We start from the raw sequence: 19,711 nt of genomic DNA on the forward strand, positions 1-19,711 counted from the left end.
GAGGAGGAGGAGGAGGAGGAGGTAGAGGAGGAGGAGAATTATAATTATTAAAAAAAACAGCAATGGAAAAGTTTGGAGGGCTCTGGTGAGGTTCCAAAATAAGATACGAATTAGGTTGTGAATCTTTTGGAATTTTCTATGAAGCGCAGAAGAGCAGAGCAAACATCCCGGCGGCCATATCCAGTTTCTGAAGCCCCAAATGATAAAAGAACCGGCACTGATAATGCCAACCCCAGGCGATGAAGCTTTGTCTTCTCGTTCTTCTTCTTCTTCGGCGGTTCCCCTACGGGAAGATGACGACGGTGGTTGAACGCGGACCTATCTCGTGATGGATTCGTTGGTTGGCCAATCCCTAGGGGCATCCTGCCATAATCAGCATCAGAGGCGCTGCGGATGGGGCTGGTTGAGCTGCAAGGCGCGTGGCGCTTCCCGCCACAGCTTTCCCACGGGAAATTCAGCATCCCCTTCTAAAGTTTTCAGTTCGTCGTTTCCGTTGACGTTCAGCTTCGCATGCCTTCGTTGTATCAGTAGCTTCTTGACGTAGTTTGAATGAGTCAAGGACATAAGGCGCGTTCGTAGCACTTGCTCCTGTCCGGGATTTGTAGCGTAGTGGGAAGAGCACCGCGTACCTCCCGTTGTGGCCAGAGAGTCGTGGGATCGAAACCGGGCGCCGCTAACTATTTCTTTTTTATAGTGTAGTATCGCGGAGCTGTGGGTGTAAGGAGGAGAGTTGCGCATGCGCAGTGAGCGTGTGGACGGCGCCGCCATCAACGACCGAGGACCAGCCGAGCCTAAGAAATGCTCCGCATTTAAAAACCTTCCAGACCTTTAGGACAGACAAACTAGAAATCAGGAAGGAAGGTTTCTATAGCAACACGAGAGGCAATGTACTGCCCTTTGAAGCACGGGCGGGGTGTCGGAGAACCCATGCGTACACCTGCATCTACAGACCGCAGGATCAAACCTGTGTGGAAGATACTGGGAAACTGTAGCCCATATAGTAAGGTATTTCACAGGTATATGACCATCGGGATAGGGGGGGTAGGGATGGGAAACGGTGTTGGCGGAGGCTTTGGGGTTTCGGGTGAGCGGAGGAGCCTCCACTTCAACGCCATAGAGGCGATGTAGGGGCGCCTCGAACGTAGGGAAGAGATGAGTTCCAATAAGAGGAAATGTACGGATGAGAATTTAGGACGGCGGAGGCAGAAAAAAAGGGAGGACGGACTGTGGGGAAGGCAACTCTATTGGGGAAGCTGAGCGTACGGCAGGTACGTGGAGAGAACCAGGCAAGTCGGTTGCTGACCACCGAGGTCTCGATTCAAAAGGAGAACCATTTATTATTATCATCATCAGCAGCAGAAGCAGCTCTAGCAGAACAAGCAGCCGTACCTTCCCTATGTTTGGGCCTTTATACTAACAAAACAAGCAAAAATCAAGCGCAGTTCAATAAGCGTGTCGTACTTATTGGACCCGTGGAACAGTTGGCTTTGCCACAAGGCGTTTTTCAGGATGCAGAACTTGATTGGATGAGATCCTAACCATGAACAGCTTCGATGTAAATAAAATGAGCGTACGTCACCTTGCTTAACGTGCTTTGTGTTTTCACCGGTCAACAGCGCACCGCCGAGCCTAATCCTCTTTGTTGTGAACACGCCGCCCATATCAAGGGTTTGACCTCCAATACATCTATGCATTTGCTTGTAAGGGGCGCCAGTCATAATGGCCTAGCAAGTTTACTTGTTGCTATTCTGCAGCGGAAATGGTTTTCGACCTCTCTCGAGTTACAATAATTTTTTTCTACCAAGGCTAGAAACTGAGCGGACAAGTTTTCGGCATCACGTTTCGTGAAACAGCATGACTGTTCAAAACTCTGACACCATTGAATTTCTGAGTTTATCTGAGTCCGTGTGAGTTCTCTGAGTCCAACGTGAGTTTTGAGCCCGAGTAAGGTCTCCGGCAATCTTCAGATCTGAGCTCAGGTAAGTTCTGAATCCATTTTATTTCTGAACTGGAACTGAGTTGTGATCCCGGGTAAATTGTGAGCCCTAGTGAGATCTCAGTTTCACACTCGCTGCCAGTTTCAGTTTGAGTGAGCGAAGATGAGTTAGTTGCGCAGAAATGAATCTGAGTTTGAGAGCTGATTTCAAAAAATAAATTAAGTGAGTTTGCGTCAGCCGGTGCAACTGTGCTGAGATGTGCAATACTAAATAAAAATACGGGTTGGAAATGCCATTTTGACGCCGAAAAGACCCCGCAAGAGCCTTGCTAATGTGGCAGTGTTCGACGTTCAACAGTAACAAAACAGTACCATTGGTGGTGCGAGAAGTGAAACGCAATAAGAAATTCAACTGGTTTATCCCAACCTCCTACGTGTTTATGGTGGGAGGATCGAAAGTAAATAGAAAAGCACAAAAAGTGGCTGACAAGGACGACAGACTTTTACGTGGCAGATGCGACAATAGGCCATTGTATTTTGATAAAATTTGTCATGAAGTGAGCGCATATGCAGCCATTTTTTTCCGTTGACGTACACGTCGCATCCCATTCCTTGAACTCTGATGCAGGCAGGTACGGTTCGACATGTATGCCGTCCTCTGATGTGCTGGAAGTTACCAACTAAGTGGGATCCCTGCACACGAAACTATTATGGGTCCTCATTTTATAAGCCGCCATTGCGGAGGACCTGAAGGGTAGGGTTGTGGCGAAAGCGGCGCGCGGAGGTGAGCCCAATGCATTGTTCCGCATGTCTAACCCATTCATGCCCGTAGTTTTACTGGAGACTGGAAGAGCGCAAACACAAGCAAAAGCATCGCTACCACCTTAGGTGTCGTCGGCCACTGCAACCAACGCGAAATCGCTAAGCAGCGCGTTAAAAAGTTGCTTGAACAAGGAATCGTACTGGGGGTGGAGGCAGGACAAAATTCGTTTTGTGGCACTGCGTCGCTACCGATGCTGGGCAACGCTGTTAGTCACCCCACGAGGAGCTCCACCTCACCTTCCTAAAAAAAGGCGCCAACCGCTTTCCCCACTTGAGAAGGGGATATTTTCTGTGACTTTTATGATGTTCTTCTGCACTTGGAGGTGCTCACATGTATGGAATGGGGTGGGCGGAGTCTCCAAAACGGGAGCAGGTGAAGTTTTTATTGGCGGCATTCCGGCACACGTTCCTGGGGGCGTATTTGGGACACGTTATTCTCCGCGACAAAAGTATGTGCGGTGCCCGAACCGCTGGCACTCGAAGGGGCTGTGTTGGGCTAGTATGCGGGGTCGGATTGGACTTATAATGAAACAGGCATTCGTTTACTGAGGAGCGCCGAGTCGGTATCGCATGTCAAGACAAGGTCTCTGAGAGAGATGTTTTGTCGATTTGACGCACGGGAATGCACAGGAAGGAATGGCAACAATTCATACCTATATAACTGCCGACCCCTATCACTTACGAGTGTCCCATCCAAAATTATTGAGCACATTTTATTTACAAACATCATTTTTCACCTCGAAAAGCCCGACTTCATTCACCGTTCCCAACACGGTTTTCGTAAAGGTCTGTCCTGTGAAACTCAACTTGCAGCCTTCTTTTATGACTTGCACACAAATTTTGGCTGCAATATCCAAACTGACGCCATATTTCTTGACTTCGAAAAGGTTTATGAGAAAGTTCCTCACCACAGCCTTACGACCAAAATTTCATCGCTTAACTTGGACCCATTTACCTTGCCCCGGATTCATAACTTACTCATTGCCAAGAAACAGTTTGTCGTCATAAATACAGCTAGATCCCAAATCTTTCCCGTTCTCTCCGGTGTTCCCCAGGGAACGGTACTTGGCCCCTTGCTTTTTGTGAATTACATCAACGATCTTCAACACTGTACTATTAGCAATACAAGATTATTCGCCGACGATGGCGTTATTTAGACAACAATCACCAGTTAGGCAGATCAAGTAGCTTTACAAGCAGACCTCGCAGCCGCTCAAAATGGAGGCAGAAAGGTCAAATGAGTTTAAACATATCTAAATGTATATCAGTCTCTTTTCACAGGCGTACTAATTCGTTTTCATACAACTGCACCCTATATTGCAGTTTTCTACAATCGACTAATTGTTATAAATACCTAGGCATAGATACTTCAAGTGACTTAACATGGATCCTCCAGATCAATTACGTAATTTCAGCAGCTAGTAATGTTTAGGTTACGTTAAAGGAACCCTGTTATTTTCTCCCAGCCACTTAAAAATATTAGCCTTTACCACAATATTACACCCCAAACTGTTGTTCGCTGGCACAGTTTGGGACCCACGCTAGACATATGTCATTAAACAGAAGCCATCCGAAATCGTGCGGTCAGATTCGCCTTTTTTATTAGACATGGTTCACCAGTGTAACAGACTTCAAGAAACATGCCGCACTCATTGCTCTTAGTCACCGCCGAAAAATTGCGACTGGCATAATTCCACAAATTCAATTACGCATCCTCACCTTGCATTTACGTCACCCCACGTCGCAATTTCTCTGATTGTTGTTGCAACACTATGCACGTACAATACCTTCGTCCCAAAACTACCACATTTGCAGAACTGTTCTTTACTAAGACAACTAAGGAATAGCACGCCCTACCAGATACCATTGTTACATTCAGGGTGCGGAAACCTTTAAAAATCACTGACAACTATCATTGAACCGCAATAGATTGCCAGGTAGCTTTTTAATGTATTTAATCTTCTTTTACCTCTGACTGCCCGTGCTATTTCTTGTATAATGATTAGTAATATTATCTTCCTCGTACGGTGTATATATTTTCAATTATTTGTAGTAGTCAATGTTTTGCACCTTTGAAGAGGTATCTATCTTAACCGCAAAATAATTTCTTCCACCGTCTTTAAACAACTGTACCTGTCCCCTCCTCTTCTATCTTTCTTTTCTTCCGCTGCCGCCATATCCTACAAATTTTATTGCTTTATTGCGTTGCTCATCCACTATAGCATTTGCCAATGGCTTGTATACTAAACCTCATCTATTGTCTCTTCTGTTTGGGACCATTGAGGAAAATAGAGTAAAAAAAATCTTTCGTGTGGTTGGTCACAATGTATGTTTAGGGTCTCCTCGTGGGCGTTGTCCCCACACACCGTGCTTACGAACAATCATGGTGCCTCGTGGTAGGTAAACTCAAAACCTATACTGCTTGCAGTCGTGCATTGTTTTGACGCGTTGTTGTTCAGGCATTGCTCCTATAACTGGCAAATCCGACAAGTCATATCTGGTTGCGCAGAATGAGTTAATTTGTAGGAGTATCTAAGAAATTGGTATGGCTGAAACGGTGTGTTACTCTGAACATATTTGTTGCTGCCATCTTCTCTAAATCCAGACCTTAATCTTGAGAGGCATAGCTACCCTAACTAGAAAAAATACGGATGAAAAAAATGCTTGCCAAATAATGGTGAACCCGTCAAACAATTTAGGGCATGATTTGCTTTGGGCAATGAATAACAGGAAAATAACCTATTTGAACTGCTTGGCGTACACAATCAGTTCTGAACACGCGAAGCACAGCATTCACTCTATGTATAACTTTTATGTTCTCGCAGCGTAGGCATTTGTCACGCCTAATGGCCAACGCAGATGTCCCAACTTTTGGATGACCTATAACGTGGCAAGTGGGCAACATTTTCATATGCAAATACTTCCATATTTTTGCAGTATGCGTGAATATACCCACACAAAAATACGAGAAGAAAATATTTAGTACTTGGTTGTAGTCATTCGTTATAAAATTAATTAATATAGTACTTTCAGGAAGCAAAGGAGGCGTGTTTGTTGCTAAATGAGCCATATCCATCGAAGGTGAATTTGAGAAAAAGCGGAAGTTTATTAACGGTAGTAAAAGCAACGCCATCGAAGCTGTTATATGATATATATTACATGTCAGCAAGGGGAGTTTATGGCACTAATTAATTAAAAATTATGCCGTAAATTTGAGCAATATTGCGGTGATAAAATTGGATTTGCTTATATTCAATTGAAACACCACGGTCGATGCGGAAAAGTTATTTAAATTTACTTTCAATCACAGTGCGATTGAGTTTTGTTGAAAAAGGCGATAAAATATGCAACGGGGCTTCAAGAACAGTAGACCTATGCATTTGGAGCAGATGTGTCCTGTTGACACCGTTAGAAGGTCGTTTCGGATACTTCCTTAAAATACTTTCTTTGGGCACGCCTGAAGGCACTCACGAAATAACGAAGCTCTTCATTTTTTTGCCATAAATTTCCAAAACACTGCACAAGATAGCTGCTCATACCTTGTTCACGTTAATTAAGTGATTCGCACTCTTCGAAGGGGAGGGGGGGATGACTTGCCAGGGCTTGTAAGCGCGGCTTCCTAATTTAGTAAAATTATAAACAAGGGACTAAAAATAAGTATTACCAGAGATATTCTGTAAGGACGGGTGAGACGAAGTTAAATCATTCTTTTACTCAGTTTCAATCTGTTAACTTCTTCCGTTCACTTCGTCGTTTATATCTTGAGACAATTCTTTCGCCAATCTCCCAATTGCCGTTTGAATTCATAATAAGCCAATTCAGAAAAGAAAAATAAAATAAAAATTACAACATTTTCCCGTGGGGAACCCTGATGAGGATGCGAAGAATCATGGCGGTTCCGTGTGGTTCCATTGTGTTGCCGTTATGTTGAGTGATCTGGTTTTTACTAGTGCCAGAAAGAATTCCGCGTCCGGGTCCACACCGGTGGCAAAGACACGCAAGTACTGTTGTGTTGCGGTGAGTAGGCGGTGGTTCTCGAGGCGCCGAAACTCGTCCATCATGTTCTTGTCGATGTTGTCTCTGTGGTAGAATCGGTAGTCTCCGTCAGCGTTGGTGAGGTAAAGGTTGTTGACATTGGTGCACCGGCTGAGAGCAATGTACACGCCCTCCTCTTCGCAGCTTTGTCTTCTCGTTCTTCTTCTTCTTCGGCGGTTCCCCTACGACAAGATGACGACGGTGGTTGAACGCGAACCTATCTCGTTATGGAATCTTTGGTTGGCCGATCCCTAGGGGCATCCTGCCACAATCAGCATCAGAGGCGCTGCGGATGGGGCTGGTTGAGGTGCGCGGCGCGTGGCGCTTCCCGCCACAGCTTTCCCACGGGAAATTCAGCATCCCCCTCTAAAGTTTTCAGTTAGTCGTTTCCGTTGACGTTCAGCTTCGTGTGCCTTCGTTGTATCAGTAGCTTCTTGACGTAGTTTGAATGAGTCGAGGACATAAGACGCGTTCGTAGCACTTGCTCCTCTCCCGGATTTGTAGCGTAGTGGCAAGAGCACCGCGTACCTCCCGTTGCGGCCAGAGAGTCTGGGATCGAAACCGGGCGCCGCTAAATATTTTTATTATAGTGTAGTATCGCGCAGCTGTGGGTGTAAGGAGGAGAGTTGCGCATGCCCAGTCTGATTGCGGACGCCGACGCGGGACATGCCGAGACCATTGGATGATTGCACATGAAAGCACCCATCAATAAGTCTGAACACTCAAGCCAAAAGCTAGCTCCCATCGGGCAGATAGATTAGGCTCATTGGGATTCATTGTATAGCAGGATATGGCTCATTTTCTTGCGACCGCTTTTATAGGGGTATGTTGCCGAGTTTTTCTTGACACTGAAGTTTTATCTCCGTTATTTTTGGTATCTGGATCTGGCTCATTTCGAAAAAAAGCCTCAAATACTTACCCGCAATAAACAAAACAGCCTTTGAATCTTTGTGCGATAACTTGCCCCAAGGTTTCTTGTCATTATATCACTCAGCTGCAAAGTGAAAAAAAGCACAGAAAAAAAACATTCTTTACTGATTTTGGTCTGATCATTTAATAGCTTTACAAAGTATTATGACCAGAGTAATATTCGGCTTAAGATTACGGCTGTTGATTAGTGTTCTTACCACCTTTTCTACACCAGGGCAGCGCGCCTTTTCTAGGTAAAGCATATCAACCTATCAACTCGTATTATTCAATAAAGAACATTGTTTACAAGAGATGATAATAAATATATTTAAAAGCACAATTTCTGGTATATGCTTTTTCACAGTTTTCAACCAGCCTGCGTGATACAACATGCGTTTGGCTGGAAAATGCTACCTTCAAAAATGCGCCTCTGTGTCCAGCGAGAAAGGGCTTTGAGAAAACCCACTCGGAACACGGATGGCCGACTTTTCTTGAGGGTAGACGTAGCTGTGCATTACGGATCAGGTGTGGGAGGAGCCGCGTAGTCAGCAAACTGATGCAGGATTGGGACACAGTTCATGTAAAGCCGCGAAGCCAAGGCATAGATCTGGCCCTGACGGAGCCTTCCAAGAAAATGTACATTTTTGTATTGACCACGACACTAGAAGTGAAAATTTTGATGTCTTAATTCAGGCATGTTACCGGACTGTTTAACGTTTATCTCAGAATACGAATGCAGGTCTCCTAAGCTGGCCCACCACGAATTGGGTAAGATCTTGGTAGAGTAAAGTGGTGAATGATGGCTCTAAGAAAACGAGAGGCGTAGAAGGGAAGTAGTGATGATTTTTAAGCAAACAGCAAGGCGGACGTGATGATCTTGGAGAGTACAGGAAAACGCAGTTGATGGCATACTCACTGGTCTACCGCGTGATGAGTTTGGTACTTCTGGCATGCAGCAAAACTAGCTTTGGTCGCAGAAAACACGCCGATATTCCTTAGGGAACGAGGGAACGTCACAGATCGGTTAAAGATGACAGCGTGAACAAGTGTCGTGTCGGTATGTCGGCTCCGAGAGAGGTACTGAGGCTTCTTGCTGCACTAGATCCTAATCCTGTTCACCATACGGTCGGCGTCAGTGAGTAGCGTTATGAGCTTGGTGGAATGAACCTCGCCATGCACCTTCCTTAGCACGCGTAGCCTTACTCTTGGTGCGGCAGTCTTTATCAGTGATCCTGTGAACCTGAAAGTGGCAGACCACAACTAAATCTCACGTGTTGAGGTGTGGCTGATGCACCCTCACGTAATACGGGGTTGGGAGTAGGCAAAACCTGCTCGTGTGATCGTGGCGAAAAGAACGGCAGGAGTGGTTCACCCCAGCTTTCTATGCACGGGGCCGTGGTATAGATTCTTTGTATAAAACATTGTTGGTAATCCCCAGCAGACCCCGCAGCCTCGCAAGGAAAGCCGACTGTGCTCCCATAGATTGTTTTGTGCAAGATTTAATGCTGTCACAAATGAACGTCAAATTCTCCGCGGGGTCTACTCCCCTGACGATAAATGGCCGATGTTTATTATTCAAACACGGCTTACACATGCTAAAAACTTGTGATATGTGTTGCGAGAACACAGCTCGGCCGCTGCATCAAGAAACGGGACCCATGGTGATACCGTGAGGGTACGCCAGCGATGGACGTCTAATGAGAATACATTGTTCGCGAGTTAGCTATCGAGCATCTTCTGTGACATACTTGTCGGATCTTTGTTTAAATAATAAAATGCTGCCGTGGCTTCAGTGTAATTGCGTACCTAGGTGAGGTACGGCCTTGTGGCGAAGTGCTCCTCGGGGTAGGGGGTTTCGTAAATTTTCGTCGATGGGAGTTCCTGTTGCAGGGAGTCGGTGCCGAAGCTATTGCTTCTACAAATACAGGTGGCTTGAATATTGCAGCCGCACAAACCCTTTTCACAGCCGGCAGAAGTTAGGGTCTCTGCCTCGGTCGCATTAAAGAGTGTTTCGTCTGCATTCGCTTCGTTGATGGCACGGCTGCTGGAAATGGGAATGGTGTGCGGGTTTTGCAATTGCGAAAAACATCGCCAATCTTTTCGCAAGGTTTGGTGGGCTGGAAGCACGCAAGCTGGAAGTGCATAAGGGCCAGTATAAATACATAAAGAAAAAGTAGTGTAGCCCGAATGCTTAGGGTCATGTAGCACAAATGACGAGTTAGTTCGATGTGTACCATAATTATTTTTTTGCTCTAGTAGGTTTAAATAATTTCCAGGGAGGTAAAACGAGAGCCTTACCCATTGAACGCGTTTTTCCAAGCAAAGCAGTACACTCCTTCGTTGCGGAATGTTTAGTCCTGAAAAAAAGACGTCCCACAACGGAGAATAAAACCAATTATTATACAAACTGCTAAGCACATGTTGCCTTGGTAAAAAAGTTAGCTGTGTTTTTCCAGTGAAAATACCTTTCAAATTTATATATTATTGTGAGTGATTATCTATTGGCTTTTTCAACCGCTGCAAAGCCTGCTTTCATGCAAACTGGAATGCTGGGTTTATCACAGGGCACAATGTCGAGTTTTAAATCTACATGGAGAAAGAACTGCGGTGACCCCTGAGAAGTTCTAGCGAGTTACTATCATGAATGATGGCGAAAGTGAAATTTCTCCTATAACAGCGACACCAATTTTATCGAAAACGTCTAAACGTTCCGCACAAATTCAGAGAATTTGGGCAGAATGTTTGTAGCATTCTCCTGCAGCTTTTCGTTATTGTGATCCCCTGACACCCAGAATTGTCTTTCAGTAGCAACATACGTCGTGTTACTTCATTTTTGTTTAGTTCCTTTAAGTTTATTTTTTAAAACAATCTAAATTTACGCAATTATTGTAACCAGGTGATTTACGTCGCTGATTATGTTTTTCCCCGCAGATGCAAGGCATAATAAGCCAGTTTTCGATATTTTCATTTGTATTTCTAACAGACTTTTGCAGGTTTTAAGTTTACTATTAGTTGTTGGAGATGTATATGTGAGATATTTTTGATTTTGTGAATTCTTTTTGCTTTTATAGTTAAATGTTTTGTATTTACTGTGTTTTAAATTCTGTTTCAACAGGTTTGTTATTTTGCACCGTTTATTACAAAGAACTGAGTTTATTGGGGCTATAATGCATTTTTATGAAAATCAGAGGTGCTATATGTTTTCCTCATTTTCGCTATTTTTATTCGTATATCTTACGTTCTTTTCCAGGCAGTTTTGTTTAGTCCTTGTTGGTTTCTCGAACTTATGTTCAACTAAATATCTCTTTTTTCGGTATTATAAAAAATAAACCGTTTCTACAGTAAATATTTGCGGGAATGCAGGCCGTAGCGCCATTTGCTGTTTTCTATACTTTTTTCGCATTTCTGACGTTCTGTGCGAGAGTTTTTTTAGTTTTGTCTTTAGTTTTAGGAGATGGTGTATAACTTGCATACTTTGTATTTCGCCACGTCACTTTGGCAAAAATGCATATTTTATGTATTTTGCTTTTTGTGGATTTTCTAAATTTTTTAAAGTTATTTTTATTTGCGGCATTATATCAATGACAAGTTTAACTTCTTTATAATTATGATTGTTTTCATGCAAATGCAGGGTGTTACAGGCTTCGCTAATATTGGCTATTTTTATTGGTATTTCTATTTTTCTTCAGACATTTGCAATTTAGCGTCCGTTTTTTGAAGATGTGAATGTTCCTTTTTTATTCTGTCCGTTTACTTTCTGTTCAAAATCATTTTATCTATTTGGTGTTTTTTATTATTTTGAAATTAAATTCTAATATTGCACTCCATTTACTATAATAAACGTATAAACTTTCTAATACCTCCACTTTCGCATTTTAGGGGTATGAGGACCGCTGTACAGGTTCTTCATTTTCGCAAGGATTTGTTCGTATTTCGAGTGTTCTTTGGACAGCCTTTTTTAGTTTAGTTTTAGATTTTAGGTGAAAATGTATAGGTAGAGTATTCTGAATATTGTCAGCTCATCTTTCTAAAATTTTACCTTATTTGTATTTTTTGTTTTGTCAGAAGTCCGTGCTACCAGATTGCTTTACGTATGCGATTATAACAATAAATCTTTTACTACCACCAATTCAACCAATTTTCTGGGAATGCAGGGCATAAACACATTTAATCATTTTCTCTATTTGTTAGATTTGTAACCCTGAAGTTGTTTTACAGGGCTTTTGAGTTTATTCTTCGTTTTAGGAGCATGTATTTGTTATTTCATTATTCTTTCCATCAGTCATTCGTTTATTGATTCCTCTTTATTGTGCGTGACCACGAAATGCGAGTTGCCTTAGGTGGTGGTGCAAAAAACAGTAAAAAAAGAACAGAAAAAAAAGAATTAAACTGACAATCAAAGTTGCAAATAAACATTAGTTCTAATACATAATACACTCTCACCTGCAAGCGCCAGCCTAAACTCACGAGGAATTGTTATAAATATCAACATAATTAAACCTCCCTTTAATATGGAAACTACACCGTCATTTCACAGGAAAACAAACTACACATTATACTGTCGCCGTACAAATTAACCTAAAGAGTACTCGAAATTGTATGGATGGCATGAAATAATGGCTCTCATGACATGATGGAAACATTGAAACAGAAATACAGAATCTGCATCCTACGTGTTTTTCGGCAGTGTAACTAAGAGCAGTGTTTTTATTATGTATTCGTACTTGTACTACACTCTTCTGTATAAAAGCCTTATTTTGAATTTGTACAAAACGTCTTTGCACGTCTTCAATCTTCGCAATCAAGGTTACATTGTTGTCCAAAACGGTGGACCGAAAGTGAAATGTCGGAATACCTTAGCATACAGAAAAACGTATAAAGATCGATACAACATAAAAAAGCGTCAGTGTTGCGGCGTAGATATAGCCCCTTCTGTAAGCCTCTTTAACAACCAAGCTCAAATGATCATGAAAGCGCAGCGTAGCATTAACGAAACATCCTTGGTCGCACACCCATAAACTCTCAGAACAAAATATGCAACTCCAAATTGCATATCACACACGGGCATTTCTTGGGGAACCTAATTACATTATTATTTTGCATTTATTAATTACCTTATAGCCAGGTACAAATTACTCACATTGTAAATCTCAGATTATACAAAGGCGCAGTCATCAAGTTCAATATTCGATATTCAAGTTCAACTTCAATATTTCGAACTGATGGATAATAAAACTGTGACTTGGTCTGTCCAAATCTCTACGAAAGCCGGGATATTGAAAACCCCGTTAATTCTAATGCAAGGGGCCTCCGCCATAGATAATTGGAACTACGCACCACACCGGCCCCTTGGTGCCAGCCCATGCGTTTATTAATAACCTAATAGCCAGGTACAAATTACTCACATTGTAAATCTCAGATTATAAAAGGGCGCAGTCATCAAGTTCAATATTCCATATTCAAGTTCAACTTCAATATTTCGAACTGATGGATAATAAAACTGTGACTTGGTCTGTCCAAATCTCTACGAAAGCCGGGATATTGAAAACCCTGTTAATTCTAATGCAAGGGGCCTCCGCCATAGATAATTGGAACTACGCACCACACCGGAAGCTTGGTGCCAGCCAATGCGTTTATTAATAACCTTATAGCCAGGTACAAATTGCTCACATTGTAAATCTCAGATTATAAAAAGGCGCAGTCATCAAGTTCAATATTCGATATTCAAGTTCAACTTCAATATTTCGAACTGATGGATAATAAAACTGTGACTTGGTCTGTCCAAATCTCTACAAAAGCCGGGATATTGAAAACCCCGTTAATTCTAATGCAAGGGGCATCCGCCATAGATAATTGGAACTACGCACCACACCGGCCGCTTGGTGCCAGCCCATGCGTTTATTAATAACCTTATAGCCAGGTACAAATTACTCACATTGTAAATCTCAGATTATAAAAGGGAGCAGTCATCAAGTTCAATATTCAATATTCAAGTTCAACTTCAATATTTCGAACTGATGGATAATAAAACTGTGACTTGGTCTGTCCAAATCTCTACGAAAGCCGGGATATTGAAAACCCCGTTAATTCTAATGCAAGGGGCCTCCGCCATAGATAATTGGAACTACGCACCACACCGGCCGCTTGGTGCCAGCCCATGCTTTTATTAATAACCTTATAGCCAGGTACAAATTACTCACATTGTAAATCTCAGATTATAAAAAGGCGCAGTGATCAAGTTCAATATTCGATATTCAAGTTCAACTTCAATATTTCGAACTGATGGATAATAAAACTGTGACTTGGTCTGTCCAAATCTCTACGAAAGCCGGGATATTGAAAACCCCGTTAATTCTAATGCAAGGGGCCTCCGCCATAGATAATTGGAACTACGCACCACACCGGCCGCTTGGTGCCAGCCCATGCGTTTATTAATAACCTAATAGCCAGGTACAAATTACTGACATTGTAAATCTCAGATTATAAAAGGGCGCAGTCATCAAGTTCAATATTCGATATTCAAGTTCAACTTCAATATTTCGAACTGATGGATAATAAAACTGTGACTTGGTCTGTCCAAATCTCTACGAAAGCCGGGATATTGAAAACCCCGTTAATTCTAATGCAAGGGGCCTCCGCCATAGATAATTGGAACTACGCACCACACCGGCCGCTTGGTGCCAGCCCATGCTTTTATTAATAACCTTATAGCCAGGTACAAATTACTCACATTGTAAATCTCAGATTATAAAAGGGCGCAGTCATCAAGTTCAATATTCGATATTCAAGTTCAACTTCAATATTTCGAACTGATGGATAATAAAACTGTGACTTGGTCTGTCCAAATCTCTACGAAAGCCGGGATATTGAAAACCCCGTTAATTCTAATGCAAGGGGCCTCCGCCATAGATAATTGGAACTACGCACCACACCGGCCGCTTGGTGCCAGCCCATGCGTTTATTAATAACCTAATAGCCAGGTACAAATTACTCACATTGTAAATCTCAGATTATAAAAGGGCGCAGTCATCAAGTTCAATATTCAATATTCAAGTTCAACTTCAATATTTCGAACTGATGGATAATAAAACTGTGACTTGGTCTGTCCAAATCTCTACGAAAGCCGGGATATTGAAAACCCCGTTAATTCTAATGCAAGGGGCCTCCGCCATAGATAATTGGAACTACGCACCACACCGGCCGCTTGGTGCCAGCCCATGCTTTTATTAATAACCTTATAGCCAGGTACAAATTACTCACATTGTAAATCTCAGATTATAAAAAGGCGCAGTGATCAAGTTCAATATTCGATATTCAAGTTCAACTTCAATATTTCGAACTGATGGATAATAAAACTGTGACTTGGTCTGTCCAAATCTCTACGAAAGCCGGGATATTGAAAACCCCGTTAATTCTAATGCAAGGGGCCTCCGCCATAGATAATTGGAACTACGCACCACACCGGCCGCTTGGTGCCAGCCCATGCGTTTATTAATAACCTTATAGCCAGGTACAAATTACTCACATTGTAAATCTCAGATTATAAAAGGGCGCAGTCATCAAGTTCAATATTCGATATTCAAGTTCAACTTCAATATTTCGAACTGATGGATAATAAAACTGTGACTTGGTCTGTCCAAATCTCTACGAAAGCCGGGATATTGAAAAGCCCGTTAATTCTAATGCAAGGGGCCTCCGCCATAGATAATTGGAACTACGCACCACACCGGCCGCTTGGTGCCAGCCCATGCGTTTATTAATAACCTAATAGCCAGGTACAAATTACTCACATTGTAAATCTCAGATTATAAAAAGGCGCAGTCATCAAGTTCAATATTCGATATTCAAGTTCAACTTCAATATTTCGAACTGATGGATAATAACACTGTGACTTGGTCTGTCCAAATCTCTACGAAAGCCGGGATATTGAAAACCCCGTTAATTCTAATGCAAGGGGCCTCCGCCATAGATAATTGGAACTACGCACCACACCGGCCGCTTGGTGCCAGCCCATGCTTTTATTAATACCCTTATAGCCAGGTACAAATTACTCACATTGTAAATCTCAGATTATAAAAAGGCGCAGTCATCAAGTTCAATATTCGATATTCAAGTTCAACTTCAATATTTCGAACTGATGGATAATAAAACTGTGACTTGGTCTGTCCAAATCTCTACGAAAGCCGGGATATTGAAAAGCCCGTTAATTCTAATGCAAGGGGCCTCCGCCATAGATAATTGGAACTACGCACCACACCGGCCGCTTGGTGCCAGCCCATGCGTTTATTAATAACCTAATAGCCAGGTACAAATTACTCACATTGTAAATCTCAGATTATAAAAAGGCGCAGTCATCAAGTTCAATATTCGATATTCAAGTTCAACTTCAATATTTCGAACTGATGGATAATAAAACTGACTTGGTCTGTCCAAATCTCTACGAAAGCCGGGATATTGAAAAGCCCGTAAATTCTAATGCAAGAACCTCCGCCATAGATAATTGGAACTACGCACCACACCGGCCGCTTGGTGCCAGCCCATGCGTTTATTAATAACCTAATAGCCAGGTACAAATTACTCACATTGTAAATCTCAGATTATAAAAAGGCGCAGTCATCAAGTTCAATATTCGATATTCAAGTTCAACTTCAATATTTCGAACTGATGGATAATAAAACTGACTTGGTCTGTCCAAATCTCTACGAAAGCCGGGATATTGAAAAGCCCGTAAATTCTAATGCAAGGGGCCTCCGCCATAGATAATTGGAACTACGCACCACACCGGCCGCTTGGTGCCAGCCCATGCGTTTATTAATAACCTAATAGCCAGGTACAAATTACTCACATTGTAAATCTCAGATTATAAAAAGGCGCAGTCATCAAGTTCAATATTCGATATTCAAGTTCAACTTCAATATTTCGAACTGATGGATAATAAAACTGACTTGGTCTGTCCAAATCTCTACGAAAGCCGGGATATTGAAAAGCCCGTTAATTCTAATGCAAGGGGCCTCCGCCATAGATAATTGGAACTACGCACCACACCGGCCGCTTGGTGCCAGCCCATGCGTTTATTAATAACCTAATAGCCAGGTACAAATTACTCACATTGTAAATCTCAGATTATAAAAAGGCGCAGTCATCAAGTTCAATATTCGATATTCAAGTTCAACTTCAATATTTCGAACTGATGGATAATAAAACTGTGACTTGGTCTGTCCAAATCTCTACGAAAGCCGGGATATTGAAAACCCCGTTAATTCTAATGCAAGGGGCCTCCGCCATAGATAATTGGAACTACGCACCACACCGGCCGCTTGGTGCCAGCCCATGCTTTTATTAATAACCTTATAGCCAGGTACAAATTACTCACATTGTAAATCTCAGATTATAAAAAGGCGCAGTCATCAAGTTCAATATTCGATATTCAAGTTCAACTTCAATATTTCGAACTGATGGATAATAACACTGTGACTTGGTCTGTCCAAATCTCTACGAAAGCCGGGATATTGAAAACCCCGTTAATTCTAATGCAAGGGGCCTCCGCCATAGATAATTGGAACTACGCACCACACCGGCCGCTTGGTGCCAGCCCATGCGTTTATTAATAACCTAATAGCCAGGTACAAATTACTCACATTGTAAATCTCAGATTATAAAAGGGCGCAGTCATCAAGTTCAATATTCGATATTCAAGTTCAACTTCAATATTTCGAACTGATGGATAATAAAACTGTGACTTGGTCTGTCCAAATCTCTACGAAAGCCGGGATATTGAAAAGCCCGTTAATTCTAATGCAAGGGGCCTCCGCCATAGATAATTGGAACTACGCACCACACCGGCCGCTTGGTGCCAGCCCATGCGTTTATTAATAACCTAATAGCCAGGTACAAATTACTCACATTGTAAATCTCAGATTATAAAAAGGCGCAGTCATCAAGTTCAATATTCGATATTCAAGTTCAACTTCAATATTTCGAACTGATGGATAATAAAACTGACTTGGTCTGTCCAAATCTCTACGAAAGCCGGGATATTGAAAAGCCCGTAAATTCTAATGCAAGGGGCCTCCGCCATAGATAATTGGAACTACGCACCACACCGGCCGCTTGGTGCCAGCCCATGCGTTTATTATAACCTAATAGCCAGGTACAAATTACTCACATTGTAAATCTCAGATTATAAAAAGGCGCAGTCATCAAGTTCAATATTCGATATTCAAGTTCAACTTCAATATTTCGAACTGATGGATAATAAAACTGACTTGGTCTGTCCAAATCTCTACGAAAGCCGGGATATTGAAAAGCCCGTAAATTCTAATGCAAGGGGCCTCCGCCATAGATAATTGGAACTACGCACCACACCGGCCGCTTGGTGCCAGCCCATGCGTTTATTAATAACCTAATAGCCAGGTACAAATTACTCACATTGTAAATCTCAGATTATAAAAAGGCGCAGTCATCAAGTTCAATATTCGATATTCAAGTTCAACTTCAATATTTCGAACTGATGGATAATAAAACTGACTTGGTCTGTCCAAATCTCTACGAAAGCCGGGATATTGAAAAGCCCGTTAATTCTAATGCAAGGGGCCTCCGCCATAGATAATTGGAACTACGCACCACACCGGCCGCTTGGTGCCAGCCCATGCGTTTATTAATAACCTTATAGCCAGGTACAAATTACTCACATTGTAAATCTCAGATTATAAAAAGCCGCAGTCATCAAGTTCAATATTCCATATTCAAGTTCAACTTCAATATTTCGAACTGATGGATAATAAAACTGTGACTTGGTCTGTCCAAATCTCTACGAAAGCCGGGATATTGAAAACCCCGTTAATTCTAATGCAAGGGGCCTCCGCCATAGATAATTGGAACTACGCACCACACCGGCCGCTTGGTGCCAGCCCATGCGTTTATTAATAACCTTATAGCCAGGTACAAATTACTCACATTGTAAATCTCAGATTATAAAAAGGCGCAGTCATGAAGTTCAATATTCGATATTCAAGTTCAACTTCAATATTTCAAACTGATGGATAATAAAACTGTGACTTGGTCCGTCCAAATCTCTACGAAAGCCGGGATATTGAAAAGCCCGTTAATTCTAATGCAAGGGGCCTCCGCCATAGATAATTGGAACTACGCACCACACCGGCCCCTTGGTGCCAGCCCATGCGTTTATTAATAACCTAATAGCCAGGTACAAATTACTCACATTGTAAATCTCAGATTATAAAAGGGCGCAGTCATCAATTTCAATATTCAATATTCAAGTTCAACTTCAATATTTCGAACTGATGGATAATAAAGCTGTGACTTGGTCTTTCCAAATCTCTACGAAAGCCGGGATATTGAAAACCCCGTGAATTCTAATCCAAGGGGCCTCCGCCATAGATAATTGGAACTACGCACCACACCAGCCCCTTGGTGCCAGCCCATGCGTTTATTAATAACCTTATAGCCAGGTACAAATTACTCACATTGTAAATCTCAGATTATAAAAAGGCGCAGTCATCAAGTTCAATATTCAATATTCAAGTTCAACTTCAATATTTCGAACTGATGGATAATAAAACTGTGACTTGGTCGGTCCAAATCTCTACGAAAGCCGGGATATTGAAAAGCCCGTTAATTCTAATGCAAGGGGCCTCCGCCATAGATAATTGGAACTACGCACCACACCGGCCCCTTGGTGCCAGCCCATGCGTTTATTAATAACCTTATAGCCAGGTACAAATTACTCACATTGTAAATCTCAGATTATAAAAAGACGCAGTTATCAAGTTCAATATTCAATATTCAAGTTCAACTTCAATATTTCGAACTGATGGATAATAAAACTGTGACATGGTCCGTCCAAATCTCTACGAAAGCCGGGATATTGAAAACCCCGTTTATTCTAATGCAAGGGGCCTCCGCCATAGATAATTGGAACTACGCACCACACCGGCCCCTTGGTGCCAGCCCATGCGTTTATTAATAACCTTATAGCCAGGTACAAAT

This window comes from Haemaphysalis longicornis, unplaced genomic scaffold, assembly GCF_048455015.1.
Source record: "Haemaphysalis longicornis isolate Haplotype H1 unplaced genomic scaffold, Haemaphysalis longicornis Haplotype H1 scaffold_6, whole genome shotgun sequence".
Taxonomy (NCBI): domain Eukaryota; kingdom Metazoa; phylum Arthropoda; class Arachnida; order Ixodida; family Ixodidae; genus Haemaphysalis; species Haemaphysalis longicornis.